The sequence below is a fragment of the Trachemys scripta genome, chromosome 1 (assembly GCF_013100865.1).
Source record: "Trachemys scripta elegans isolate TJP31775 chromosome 1, CAS_Tse_1.0, whole genome shotgun sequence".
Taxonomy (NCBI): Eukaryota; Metazoa; Chordata; order Testudines; family Emydidae; genus Trachemys; species Trachemys scripta.
The window spans coordinates 145,560,626-145,573,881 of record NC_048298.1 but is presented as its reverse complement, the minus strand read 5'-3'; the positions used below and the strand labels follow the sequence as shown (position 1 = coordinate 145,573,881).

General features: G+C 45.6%; 1 protein-coding gene across 2 annotated transcripts in view; it reads left to right on the top strand.

Annotated features, from left to right (window-relative positions):
• The first annotated feature begins 7,103 nt into the window (after positions 1-7,103).
• Positions 7,104-13,256, top strand: part of VANGL1 (VANGL planar cell polarity protein 1) — a 64,856-nt gene continuing 58,703 nt past the window's right edge. For both annotated transcript variants that reach the window (XM_034788872.1, XM_034788860.1), the window contains exon 1: positions 7,104-7,185. The gene's annotated coding sequence lies outside the window, so the exon portion shown is untranslated. The remainder of the gene's footprint in view (positions 7,186-13,256) is intronic.

Genomic DNA, 13,256 nt, shown 5'->3' with positions numbered 1-13,256 from the left:
CCATTGCCCTGTGTTACAAGTCACCAATCTGTTGTGAGTCCACCCAGTTGCTGGATCCCACAGTCTGCCAAGTCAACTGAATCTGGGTAGATCCTGGTCACTGTTTCTAGTTCTGGGACTTTAGGACACATTCCCAGGTTCAGAGCTCATGAGCCATCCTTCCTTGATGGGACACTGCCATCCAGCTTGTCCTAGACCCCCAACCAGTGTCAGACCTCCCAAGACCCCCAGTTGCTCACTTACACTCCCCCAGAGTTCCACCTGGGCTATGGGTACTCTGGGCTTCTCGTTTAACCCCTCTGGAGGAACGTGGCAGGAAAGCAAGGAACATGGGCTTAACAAAGGAATTAGCCACAAATACCTTGCTGTTAGAGCACTGAGAGTAACAGGTCTTTGAAAGCAATAATAAATAAATGTAGATATTCTATCTCCTAGAACTGGAAGGGACCTTGAAAAGTCATCAAGTCCACCCCCCTGCCTTCACTAGCAGGATCAAGTACTGATTTTGCCCAGATCCCTAAGTGGCCCCTTCAAAGATTGAACTCACAACGCTGGATTTAGCAGGCTAATGCCCAAACCACTGAGCTATCCTGAAGTCCTGAGACCTACTGTCAAAAGTTCTGTGTGCAGACTTGTTTGGGTGGGCCACTTCTGCCAAACTGGCTTTCCTCTATTTAATTCAGATTAGGCCAGTCTATCAACCTGACATAAAATAAATCAAGCAGCCCTTAAACTCTCAGGCTTGCAGTCTATCGGTCCCCTGAAGGCAGTTTGGTGTAAGGCTGTTGCCCCTTTGCCTTCCTTTTCTCTGTCTGCTCTCCTTCCTTTATAGCTCGGCTTGTTTTCCTTATTGGTCCCAGCTGTGGGTGCTTGTCTCCATGGTTGGCCGTTCTGGTAGCTGTGCTGGGGTACGGTCAACTTGGTTCTGTGAGCGGGGGACGGCTCTCTTCTGTCTATGTTATGTATGGGGTTTGTAAACCTTTTTACATCTTCCCTAACCTAGTCTGAGCTCACTCCTTCTGTAAGGCCATGGCTCATCAGCATTTCAGGCTGGGCGGAGTCCTCCCGGTCCTCTCTCTCCTGTAAGTCCTTTGAGAGATTCCAAGGCCAGAAGGGACCGTTGCAATCATCTAGTCTGACCCCCTGTATAACACAGTGTGACGTTGTGCAGTCTATATGGTTTTATAAAAACTTGATAATAAGTCAATATAATGTAACTGAGATAGTTTTAGAGAAAATACGGTAATAAGTGAAAGTAATGTAACTGGGATATGCTTCATGCAAAAGGTCTCTTGTAAGGTATCATTACAAAGCTTATAAGCTACTGAGTATGATCATCTGATTTGTATGAATGTACCACTCTTGTATCTAAAACTAGAAATATAAAATGTAACTCTGAGGGCCTATTGTAATTGTGTAAAGTGTGGACCATTAATGATGGTTTGGAATCTTGATGACTCCCATTGTCTGCAGATGGCTGTATTTACCTGTGAGTCTTCCTGTATATGTGTGTGCTGGCAAGTGAGTAATGAAGTCTTGCAGTGACATGTGATCATGTCACCTGAACCGGAATCCATCTTTAACCTGGTACTTTTCCAGTGAGGGGGGATGGAAACCCAGAGAGACAAAGAGTTCCCGCCTTATGCAAAAGATATATAAAGGGGTGGAAGAGCACAGAGAGAGGGAGGAGCCATCATGAAGAATCCCCTAGCTACCACCTGAGCTGCAACAAGAGCTGTACCAGGGGAAAGAATTGTGCCCCGGGCCTGGAAGGTGTCCAGTCTGAGAAAAAACTTATTGAAGCATCTCTGAGGGTGAGATTATCTGTATTCAGTTTGATTAGGCATAGATTTGCACATTTTATTTTATTTTGCTTGGTGACTTACTTTGTTCTGTCTGTTACTACTTTGAGCCACTTAAATCCTACTGTCTGTATTTAATAAAATCACTTTCTATTTAGTAATTTACTCAGAGTATGTATTGATACCTGGGGGAGCAAACAGCTGTGCATATCTCTCTATCAGTGTTATAGAGGGCGAACAATTTATGAGTTTGCCCTGCATAAGCTTTATGCAGGGTAAAACGGATTTATCTGGGTTTAGACCCCATTGGGAGTTGGGCATCTGAGTGCTAAAGACAAGCGCACTACTGTGAGCTGTTTTCAGGTGAACTTGCAGCTTTGGGACAAGTGATTCAGACCCTGGATCTGTGTCTGGAGCCAAACAGGAGTGTCTGGCTCAGCAAGACAGGGTGCTGGAGTCCTGAGCTGGCAGGGAAAACAGGAGCAGGGGTAGTCTTTGCACATCGGGTGGCAGCTCCCAAGGGGGTTTCTGTGATCCAACCCGTCACACACAGGCCATAGAATGTCCCCCAAATAATTCCTAGAGCAGATCTTTTAGAAAAACATCCAATCTTGATTTAAAAGTAGTCAGTGATAGAGAATCCAACAGGACCCTTGGTAAATTGTTCCAACCATTAATTACCCTCATTGTCAAAAATTTACACCTTATTTCCAGTTTGAATTTGTCTAGCTTCAGCTTCCTTTCCCTGTTAGACTGAAGAGCCTATTATTAAATATTTGTTCCCTATGTAGCCACAGACTAGTCAGTCACCTCTTAACTTTCTCGTTGTTAAGCTAAATAGATTGAGCCCTTTGAGTCTGTGACATTACCCAGGCTACAATCTGGACTTTCCCCCTCAGTTCTCCAGCCTGAGGTGCCTTTTACATTGCTTCACTGTGAGAGTTACCATTCCTGGTCTGCTCTCACACAACCTCCAGCATGTAAGTTACTCCCAGTTATATGAGTGCTATAGCTAGCCACTCCTGAACTACACTGCAGAGCAACTCAGCAAATTCCCAGTCCCAGACTTTCCCCCCAAAATGTGCATCTTGTACTGCCCTGCTTTCTCCTGGACAACACAAGCTCATATAAAGTCTTTCATTTATTAATAGAAAATGATACGCACAAATCCTGTTATCCCAAATGGAGTTCCCCCAAACACTTCAATCTAAGCACACTGGTTTAGATAAAAATAAAAGAAATGTATTTGCTACAGAAGATAGATTTTTTTTACGTGATTACAAGTAATGAGCCATAAAAGTCAGAATTGGTTACAAGAAAATAAAAGTAAAATGCAACTAATGCCTAACTGAACAAGCTAAGCGAATTCAAAGCAAAGTCTCTCTCACCACATATTTCTGTAGTTTTACTGGCTGAATGCCTTTCAATCAGGATTTCTCCCCAGTCCAATGCTGCTTCCTTTGTTATTCAGGTATTGTTTATGCTGTGGGAGATTTGGGGTATCTGCTGTCACCTCTTATAATTTTTCCTCTTCTTTGAGAATCATCTCCAGCTGAGGTTCAGGAAATCTGCTGTCACCTCTTATAATTTTTCCTCTTCTTTGAGAATCATCTCCAGCTGAGGTTCAGGAAACAAAGTCTGAGTGGATGGAAATCACAAGCTGTTTCTTTGTCAAGATGTAGCTTTTTGCCAAAGAACAATCATTTAACTAAGTGATGGTTCCTTTGATTGTGTTGACACCTGGCAGAGGCAATGGCAGCTTCTCTGTTGTCTCTGAGGAACTGATTTGTGCCTGTTCCCCAAACTTTGAACATGTTGTCGTAATATCATACAGTAGACTCTTATAACTTTACATACAATGTCGCCACGTACATTTTACCAGGACAATGATGATCAGCAAATTATGGGTTTTCAAATGATACCTCACAAGGCATACCTTGTATGAAATTTATCATAGTCCTATAAAAGGGATGAACATAAGAGTACAGACTGTCATAGAGTCTATCATTATAAGATGTTTTCTAATCATTTAATAATTCTTGTGGCTCTTCTCTGAACCCTCTCCAATTTATCAACATCCTTCTTAAATTGTGGGTACCAGAACTGGACACAGTATTTCAGCAGCTATCACACCAGTGCCAAATACAGAGGTATAATAACCTCTCTACTCCTACTCAAGATTTCACTGTTTATGAATTCCAGGATTGCATTAGCTCTTTTGGCCACAGCATTGCACTAAGGCTCATGTTCAGCTGATAATCCACCATGACCCACAAATCTTTTTCAGACTCACTGCTTCCCAGGATGGAGTGCCCCATCCTGTGAGTATGGCCTACATTTTTGGTTCCTAGATGAGTACATTTACATTTAGCAGTATTAGAAACACATATTGTTTGCTTGTGTCCAGTTTACCAGGCAATCCAGATTAGTCAATCAGTGACCTCTCCTCTTCATTGTTACCACCCCCTCAATTTCTGTGTCATCTGCAAATTTTAACAGTGATGTTTTTTTGTTTTCTTCCAGGTCATTAATAAAAATATTAAATAGCGTAGGGACAAGAACCAATTCCTGGGGGACCCCACTGGAAACAGACCCACCCTATGATGATTCTTCATTTATAAAGCGTGCCACTCAAAATCGGCTTGTGTGCCGTGTTTGGCACATATGCTGTAGGTTGCCGACTCCTGCTCTATTATCTTGCCCAGAATCAGTGTCAGGCTGACAGACGTATAATTGCCCAGGTCATTCTGTTTTAAATATTGGTACAACATTAGCTTTCTTCCAGTGCTCCAAAACTTATTAAAAATCAACATTAACAGTGAGCCCCTCAGCCAGTTCTGTTAAAACTCTTGGAAGCAAGCTATCTGGACTTGCTGATTTAAAAATGTCTAACTATTAGTAGCTTCTGTTTAAAATCCTCCAGAGATACTAGTGACTGGAAAGAGTGTTATCATCACCATCTTTTTTCCTCCAGATATAGAACAAATATTTATTGAACACTTCTGTCTTTTCTGCATTACTATTAATAATTCTACTACACCTCTACCCTGATATAACGCAACCCGAAATAACACGAATTCGGATATAATGCGGTAAAGCAGTGCTCCGGGGGGGGGGGGTGTGGCTGCGCACTCCAGCTGATCAAAGCAAGTTCGATATAACGTGGTTTCACCTATAACGCGGTAAGATTTTTTGGCTCCCAAGGACAGCGTTATATCGGGGTAGAGGTGTATTTCCATCTAGTATTGGACCAATATCATTCTCAGGATTGTTTTTGTTCCTAGTATATTTAAAAAAAAACTGATTATTATCCTTAACTCTGCTAACCATAGATTTCTCCTTGTGTCCCTTTGCTTCCCTTATCAATTTGCTATAATTCCTAACTTATGATTTATATCAATTACGATCAACTTCCCCATTCTTCCATGTGTTATATCTGCCTTCACTTCCCCTCTAAACCATGTAAGTTTTTTTAACCAGGACAACTTTCTTCTATCTTACAAGTGTCGGTGGTCAGGCATACACAGAGCAGAACCCTGCTCTTAAGCAGAGTCTCTCCTCTGTGCCATGTGCTCAAACTGGGAAGCTCCAACCTCCTCACCCCTTTGTTAAGCTTGCCCCATGCCCCAAGCAACCCCTGGCATAGAAAAATCATTGTTCCATGGGAATGAGCCAGTACTTGAGTCCTTCACTCAATATTGCTGTGTCTTGGTCCTTCAGCAAAGTGTTATTCCAGGGTAGAGCAACTGTCTGGAATGCAATTCAATATGCTGCCCTCAGGCAAGTTTAGATGTGTGTACACATCATATAAAATGGAGTTAATAAATTGATACTCCATTCATGTTATACCCTGCATACACTACTGCAAAGTAGGTATAACAAGCTACCCAATCCGAGTGAAATGAAAGTTTCATCTAATTTGTAATCAGCTTTGTGCTTTTGTTCTATTATAACCCAGCATATGATATAGATCAAATATCATTAATCAAATACACAGACATTGCAAATACAATTGTGACAGTGCTCAGGGAAGGGAGGGGAAGAGGGTGCAGGAAAAAAACACATAACCCAACATCCCCCAACTAACACTACAATAACCTAGTACCCTGTATTAACATATAACATGAACAAACATCTTAAATATCTGCTTCCTTTAAAGGACAGAACATTTTCTAGTAGTTAAAGGACAGGACAGGGAGCCAGGAGATCTAGATTCTGTAGCTTGCTCTGCCACTGAAAACTTTACAGTCTAAATAGGACAAGACAAACAAAAGGTGTGTGTGTGGAGGAGGAAACTGAGGCACAGAGAGGTGAAGTGACTTGCCTAAGGCCACACAGGATGTCAGTGGCAAAACCAAGGACCCTACTCAAGCCTCCTGACTCCGTCTAGTGCCATATCAACTAGCCCACGATGGGTATCCAGTCACTAGCATCTCTGGAGGATTTTAAACAGAAGCTTAATGGGGCAAGCAGGGGTCATGCTCTGCAACGGCAGGGCCTATTTTTGGTCCTTTGGCTCTTCCCGCACCCAGGCAGAGTTCCTCTGGGTGTCATCTACTGGTTCCTTGGATTCCTTTGAAGAGCAGTGGGCGCTGTCCGGGGTTCTCTCTGCAGCCTCTTGGGTTGGAGCATACTGCCTCATACTGCAGAGTGAGGGTTCCAGTACATGGTGATATCGAGTGACCCCAGAGTGTAGACATGTGTGTACCTAGTGATTAATTGAGCCCTGGGTGGAGATGGCTGGTCCTGCAGGAGTGAAGGTTGCAAGAATCCTGGAGGTGGATGCAGCACTGTGGGGGTTCAAGGGACTGGGCTCGGCTCAGCGGGGAGGTTACAGTGTTGGAAGAGCTGATCCTAAAGAGGGTTGCAGTGGGAGTGAGGGGCAGAGGCTGCTCTTATGTGTGGGTGTCTGTAAGAGTTTGGTGTGGGGGGGTATAGTTAGGAATGCTGGGGGTCCTGAGGGAAGCTTGCAGTAGGGCAGGTCAGGAGTGCGTGAACTAGGGGTGCTGTCGCACCTCCTGGCTTCAAGTGGTTTCCATTAAATACAGAGTTTACAGTTGGATTCAATGGCTCTCACCACCCCCACTATACAAATTGTTCCAGCACTCCTGGGGCAGGGCCCAGTGGGAACTGGGGAGCAGCAAGGGGTGATCCCACCAGGCGGGGGGCGGTCCCAGCAGGCGGTGGGTCCCGGAGGGGCTATGGGGCAGGCAGGGGGCGGTCCCGGCAGGCGGACTGTCGGGCGGCTAGTCCTGGGGGGCGGGCAAGGGCTGGTCCCTGCGGTGGGGCGGGGCGGCGCCGGGCACAGGAAGCGGAAAGCGGCGGCGCTAGCAACTGCAGCAGCTGGGCTGGTACCGGGAGCAGCATGGAGCGGCCGCGAGAGGTGGGTGCGGGTGGCTCGGCTCGCCCTGCCCGGGGCTCCCCTCGCCGGCCGCGGGGCGCGGGCTCCTGCTCTGCCGCGCTGCCCGCCGCAGGGCTGGGGCTTTCCCGGGGCTCTCCCGGCTGGCGCCCAGCACCCCCGGGGCTGCTCCTGCCTCCCTGGGCTGGCCCCAGATCCCCTCCCCCGGCGGGCTGGGGTCCTGCTGCGGCTTGCGCCCCTCTGCCCTTCTCCGCGGGGCAGGCAGCCCCAGGGGGTTGAGGCCGTGCCACCCCTTCCCCGTCCCCCCTCCAGCAGCCCCCGCACCACCCTGCCGGGCCTGTTCAGCCCTCGGCCCCAGCAGGGGACTAACCCGGGATGGGGTTCGCGCCTGGCGTGCTCTGTGCCTGGGGACTGGCTGCCCAGAGCCCCTCTCCCGTCGGGTGCCGCCCGGCATGGAGGATGGCTCTTAGCTGCTGGGCTGCATCTGTGCTCAAGGCTGGGTGGCCCCTCGGCTCACGCTGGCAGGCATCTCGCTACCTCTGTTAAACCAGGGAGGGAGAAGCAGTAACCGGGCTTCTGTAAGTCTCCGCTACAAGCGAGCGTGTACTTCAGTTGCAGCTCCTGGCTAGGAGGTGCCTGATCCATTTGGGCACGCCACGCTCCTGGTGGAAGGGAGAAAGAGCTTTTTGTCACTTCTCCTGCCCATACTAAGCCTCCTGGCTGCTGCATGGGTTGCTGGAGCCTCTGTTTTCTAGGTCTTCTGCTTTTGCTGCTCAGAGCTTTCCCATTCAGCAGCATGAACTGGACCAGAGTTGTGTCATTTGGCATTGCTGCCCACAGAGCCCTGAATAACAGCAGTGCACATAACTGGAATCTTGCTAATTTCAGGCAGAGCTATGAGCAGCAGCTTAGGCACACTGAGGCTTGCCTGCAGACCTGGGAAGGCAACGCTGCCCTGTGCAGGGTTGCCAGGGAAAGCTTCCCACTCACCAATGGCAAGTGAATTTTTAAAGCTCTGTGTTTGGAGCAAATTAGTAATTGATTAGTAAACCAATAAGTGAATTAAAACTGAGTTCAGTACTCTGCAAATATATCTAATTCCCTGGATGATGTAAATCAAGTTGTTTAAATTCCAAGTCTGTTTGGGCAACTGTGGGTAGGTGTATAAGACAAAAAAGCGAGTAAAGCATAATGTGATCTAGTTATACAGAAGTTAGTTTGATCAGTTGGACTAATATGACAATTCATGGCTACACAGGTCTGCATGGCTGTCTGTTAAGTTTAGACCATGGCAATTTACAACCTTTTGGTGATGGAGATGTGAGATCCTTCTGCTCCAAAAGCACAGGCCTGCCCTTGGCCTGCAGGGGACACTCCTTTTAGTTTTCACCAATATAGGTGGTGATCGTGTCCCCACAGAAGACCAAGTTATTACTTTTGCCAGTTCGTTATAACAATTGCAAACTCTGAATGGCCACTTAAAAAAAAAAAAAAAAAAGACTTAATTTCCTTGTTTAGAATGTTACTTAATGGTTCAAAATAACATTCCTGCATCAAAAGCTGGGCTCTTTAGCTACATGTTTCCTGAAGGTGCAAGTGACAGGGCATCAGTTTTCTTAGTCTAGGGAGGCAGAACTAACAATTGTACATAGCATTAGAATATCCATTGGGGAAATAGTTTTGATTAGTGGGAGAAGAATTGTATTCTGCTGTTCGGGGTAGTAATTCTTGCCTCATAATTGCTGAGTATTTAACCTCCTAAGAATTTGATTTTAAACAAGCTTGGCTTTTTACTCCTTTTGGGGTTTGAATATATAATTGGCTGCAAAGCTCCGACCAATATTGGTCCTATAGTAATTTAACTTGTTAATCTTAAAAATAAATGGTGAATAGAGTTACAGACAACCTCCTATTAAAAAAAAAAAAAAAAAAAAACTCCTTGCAAGTCAAAATTCTGGAAGGATTTCCAGCCCATGTTCAGCCACACAGAGAGGTAGCTAACGGCTGATGGCTATCGGCCAGGAGCATGAAAGCTAAGCAGATATACAGACTGTGTCTCAGTTAGGATACTGCTTTTAAATTCCCATGTTTGCTACTGTCCTTTCAACTCCAACACTGGAGGGGAAGGGTAGTGCAGTTAGGGCTCCAGATTGCCAGTGGCTATCTAAGCACCATAAAATCTGACCCTTATTAGAGCAGTGTTTGCATGAAAGAGTGGTTAAAATGTTAGTGCTGCTGGTACCATGGGTATCTATGCTTCCAGCAGAAAAGGAAAGATCCAGCAGGGTGCTACCGTCAGGTGATAATGTTTTGGAAATAAATTGCTTACCATCACTTCAGTTTTACTATCCCATTGAGATAAATACAGGGAGTTCACTCTTCTCTTTGGAGCAAATCCTGCCCTTTCCCCCGTGGTTATTGAGGGTGTTGCAAAGCCAGTGCAATTCTTTCCAAAGGATGTGGAGCCCCTGCAAGAGATGCATGTTGTGAAGCCCAACTGGATTGCCCAGTCGGGATTTGGGTTTGGGACTGTAGATCCACTGGCCATTCCACCCCCTGTAGTTGAAATGCAAGTGGCACAGAGAGTCCTGAAAGGAGGGACAGCCCCTCTGGGGGGTACAAACAGACCTCTGTTCTCCAGAGTCTCCACTTCCGTTTAGAAGAACCCACAAAAGTCTAGCTGTTATGGTTTCAGAGAGAACCTTGAAAATGTGACCTTAGAATAACCAATGCAGATTAGTATGCCTGAGTTTGCCGAGGGCCTGAAACAATGGCTCCAAGGTTGAGCTGCCCTGTTCATTTCAACAAATGCTAACTCAGGCCAAGACACTTTAAATGTCAATGTTGTTCACTATGTCACTGCTCATGAAAGCATATATCATATAATGAAGATCAATGTTTTCTAATGTGTCGGTTGTGCCCCCCCCCCCCCCATGGGTCCCACAAAAGATTAGATTCGTGGGGGGTATAGAAGGTATACAAACTAAGAGGTACAGACTTGGCTTCCAGAAATTTGGGGAAGGCTGCTGTAGCCTTGGGGCTGGAGAAGGAGTCACAATGAAGCTCTGCTGCTGCTGAGTAGCTTGTGGGGGCCCTAAAGAAAGCCCAGTAGGAGGGTTTCAGGAAGCAGACTAGCGGCTGCACATGGTGTGGGCTGTAACTCAAATTTTTTGCTTGATAAACACTTCTGTTTATTACAAAGCAAACAGCCCTGCTGCGTTTTTGGACCTGTAATACACGTTCAAATGATTCACCCATATGTTTGTATTATCTTTTTAAAACAAATTAAAACAATCCTCCTGTAGAAATATCCATGCCATATAATGTGAAGACCTTACTTTTTAATTTTAAATATATAAGTTAACTGCCAGAGTGAAAACTGAAACGTGCCACAAACTCACGTGCAAAAAAAGTATGTAATGTAGGTTGTGCATTTAAAATGAAAGTCCCCAGTTCTACAATTGGATTCATGTAGACAGATCATTCTGCCCTTGTGGATCTGATTTCTGGATTGGGACTTGAGTCAGGAAATGCTGAAGTTAATGTTCTTGCAACATGAATTTGGTGACGTTGCTCATACGTGACTCTTTCTGTTTGTTCTTAGGTGTGTAATTTAATATATTAAACTACAATGACTTTTACACTTTAGGAAAATACCACAGAAATATTGTGCAGCCAAGTTAATGCTGCTGCAGGAACTTTTAACTTGTAAATTTCCTGACTCTCGGTCTTTGACTGTGCAATCCTAACATTGCCTTAACACAGTTTTTAGGTTTTTGTATTTAATTTCCAAGTCTTTACTAAATTAAATTGGGAGAAATTTCCCTTGTTTGCCAGCTTACGGGCCTCCATTGGCCAATAGACAGTTGGTGCCATTTAAATATCGAGGCCAACTGCACACTTAACTGAACATGTGTGTACTTGTGGATGCTTTCTGCTGCTTATGCTCCAAATGGCATTTTCAAATGCACGTAACTTCACAAACTAACTGCCAAATTCTAATTCAGTAGAAGTCCTGCGTAATGATTAATTCCTTACTAAATTTGAAACTTCAAGACTGAGCTGATCTAGAGTTATCTTCCCAAGCACTGCATAAGCAAACCTTGAAACTGTGAGGAAACTGATGGGGTAGCCCAGAAGGCTGGGTGTTTTTGTTCACATTTGTAAATTAAAGGGCTGAATGCAACCAACTCAACTCAACCTCTTTTTTTGTAATTGCCTTGAGCCGGGGCCTTGCTCTCTTGAAATCAATGACCAGACTGACTTCACTGGCAGCAGGCTTGGGCCCTAAGCAAGGAAAATGGCCATTCCAAAGAAGAAATTTTTATGAGAGGTTTATGAGCATTTGAAACTAGGGAGTTACAATAAGTTACTTAGCAACCTTAATTACAGAGATTTCTGCTGTACTCTGTGGAGACTATCTTATCTGATGGGCAGTGATTTATCTTGATGTGAAGGGCTAGTGCTCTTCTTGCCAGCATAGCCACCTTCCCTTTGGGAGCATAGCAGGGCTCTGTATTCCTGCGTGCTCAGCAGCAGCAACTCCCTTATGGGCTGCGAAAAGGACGAACACAGTCCAAGTCCTACCCAAGCCCTGCCCCACCACACACTGGTGCCCAAAAGGACTTCCTTCAGTGCCAGTCCAAAGTGTCCAAATCAGGGCATCCCTGAGTAGTCACACAAGATGATGGCCTTGTCTAAACAAAGTTGAACCATTTTAACTTAAATTGGGGTTTGAGCTGGTGCAAGCTTGTGAATAGATAAGGCTTCTGTACAGTACGGTTGCCCATGTCCTAGGGCCATGAAGAGATTTATTGTTACTTTTATTGTGATAGCATCTATAGGCCACAACCAGGTTCGGTCCCATTGTGCTAGGCACTGCATTCATGTCCGCTCTGTGCAGAATGTTAATTGTAGGAGCCTTCCCATTACTTTCTGGGCCTGCCAGTCGAGGACTACTGTCTGCTTATGGCTCCCCAACCTAATGAGCCCTCCCTGAGGACTCTTCTTTTTTCCTTTCTCTCACCCCCACTGGCGGTTCTTGGGAGTTTCTTCCAGCTGGGCTTAGCCATTTCCTATGGTGGGCTACATACCACACACCCTTCTGTGCCTGACCTGGGTGTGGGGTGTGTACATTCCATGTCAATGCAGCATTGTAGGATTGTGGTCGCTGCAGTCTTCCAAAGGAGGTTGCCTGTGGTGTTGCTCAAACTGGGTATGGTCTTCAGGCTTCTGGAAAGTTGCCAGTGCAGCCCTTGGTTGCCCAAAGTTTGGGTGCCCTTAGCTGGCTGATAGGCAAAACCAGTGGTGTCTCTTTCCAACTGAATTCAAACAGACATAGTGCCCATTCATAGCAGTCCTGCTGCAGCCTTGGCAGAGCGCTCTGTTTAACCGTCAGTGTCCAGTGGCCAAGGCTGTGAGGTGTTGCAGAACTCTCGCCTTAAGGGTATTGCTGTTGGTGGTGATTGATCCAAGAGGGTTGGCTTTTTGTGGAGCTGCATCAAAACCATTGCTTTTGTTTACACACACCAACACACCAGAATCCTGCCTGCCCTGGGGGCATGTTCTTCGCATGATCCCTTGTCACCTCTTCCTACCTCAGAATGGGGACTGCCTGCTCTTGATTCATGCGGGGAAAGCCTGGATACTTTCTCTGTAGTATCGGTCTGCTGAAATGCTATGCTGACTCTCAAGATGCTTGTGCCTGTAAAGCAGTATGCCATGTGTTGTGTCTCTGCCGCCATCCCCTCAATAAAAAGCTCCACTGCTAACACACAAGGAATTTCTATGTCCTAGCACTGGTTACTCCCTTAGGATTGTAGTTAGAGGAGGGGGTGGGGAATTATACTCCTATTCTTGGCTCTGCCACTGAGTTGCTGTGTGATCTTTGGGCAAGCCACTTGCCCTCTATACCTAAGTTTCTTCATCTGTAAAATGGGGATAATACCAACCATCCAGGGAGGCTGTGAGACTTAAGTAATGCATGTTTGCAAAGTGCATGGAGAACCTCTGAGAGGTAAGAGTGTTAGTCTCTATAGTAGAAGCTAGTGTAATTTCTATACTAGAGGTGGTTACCTCTCCTTGGGTATACACAC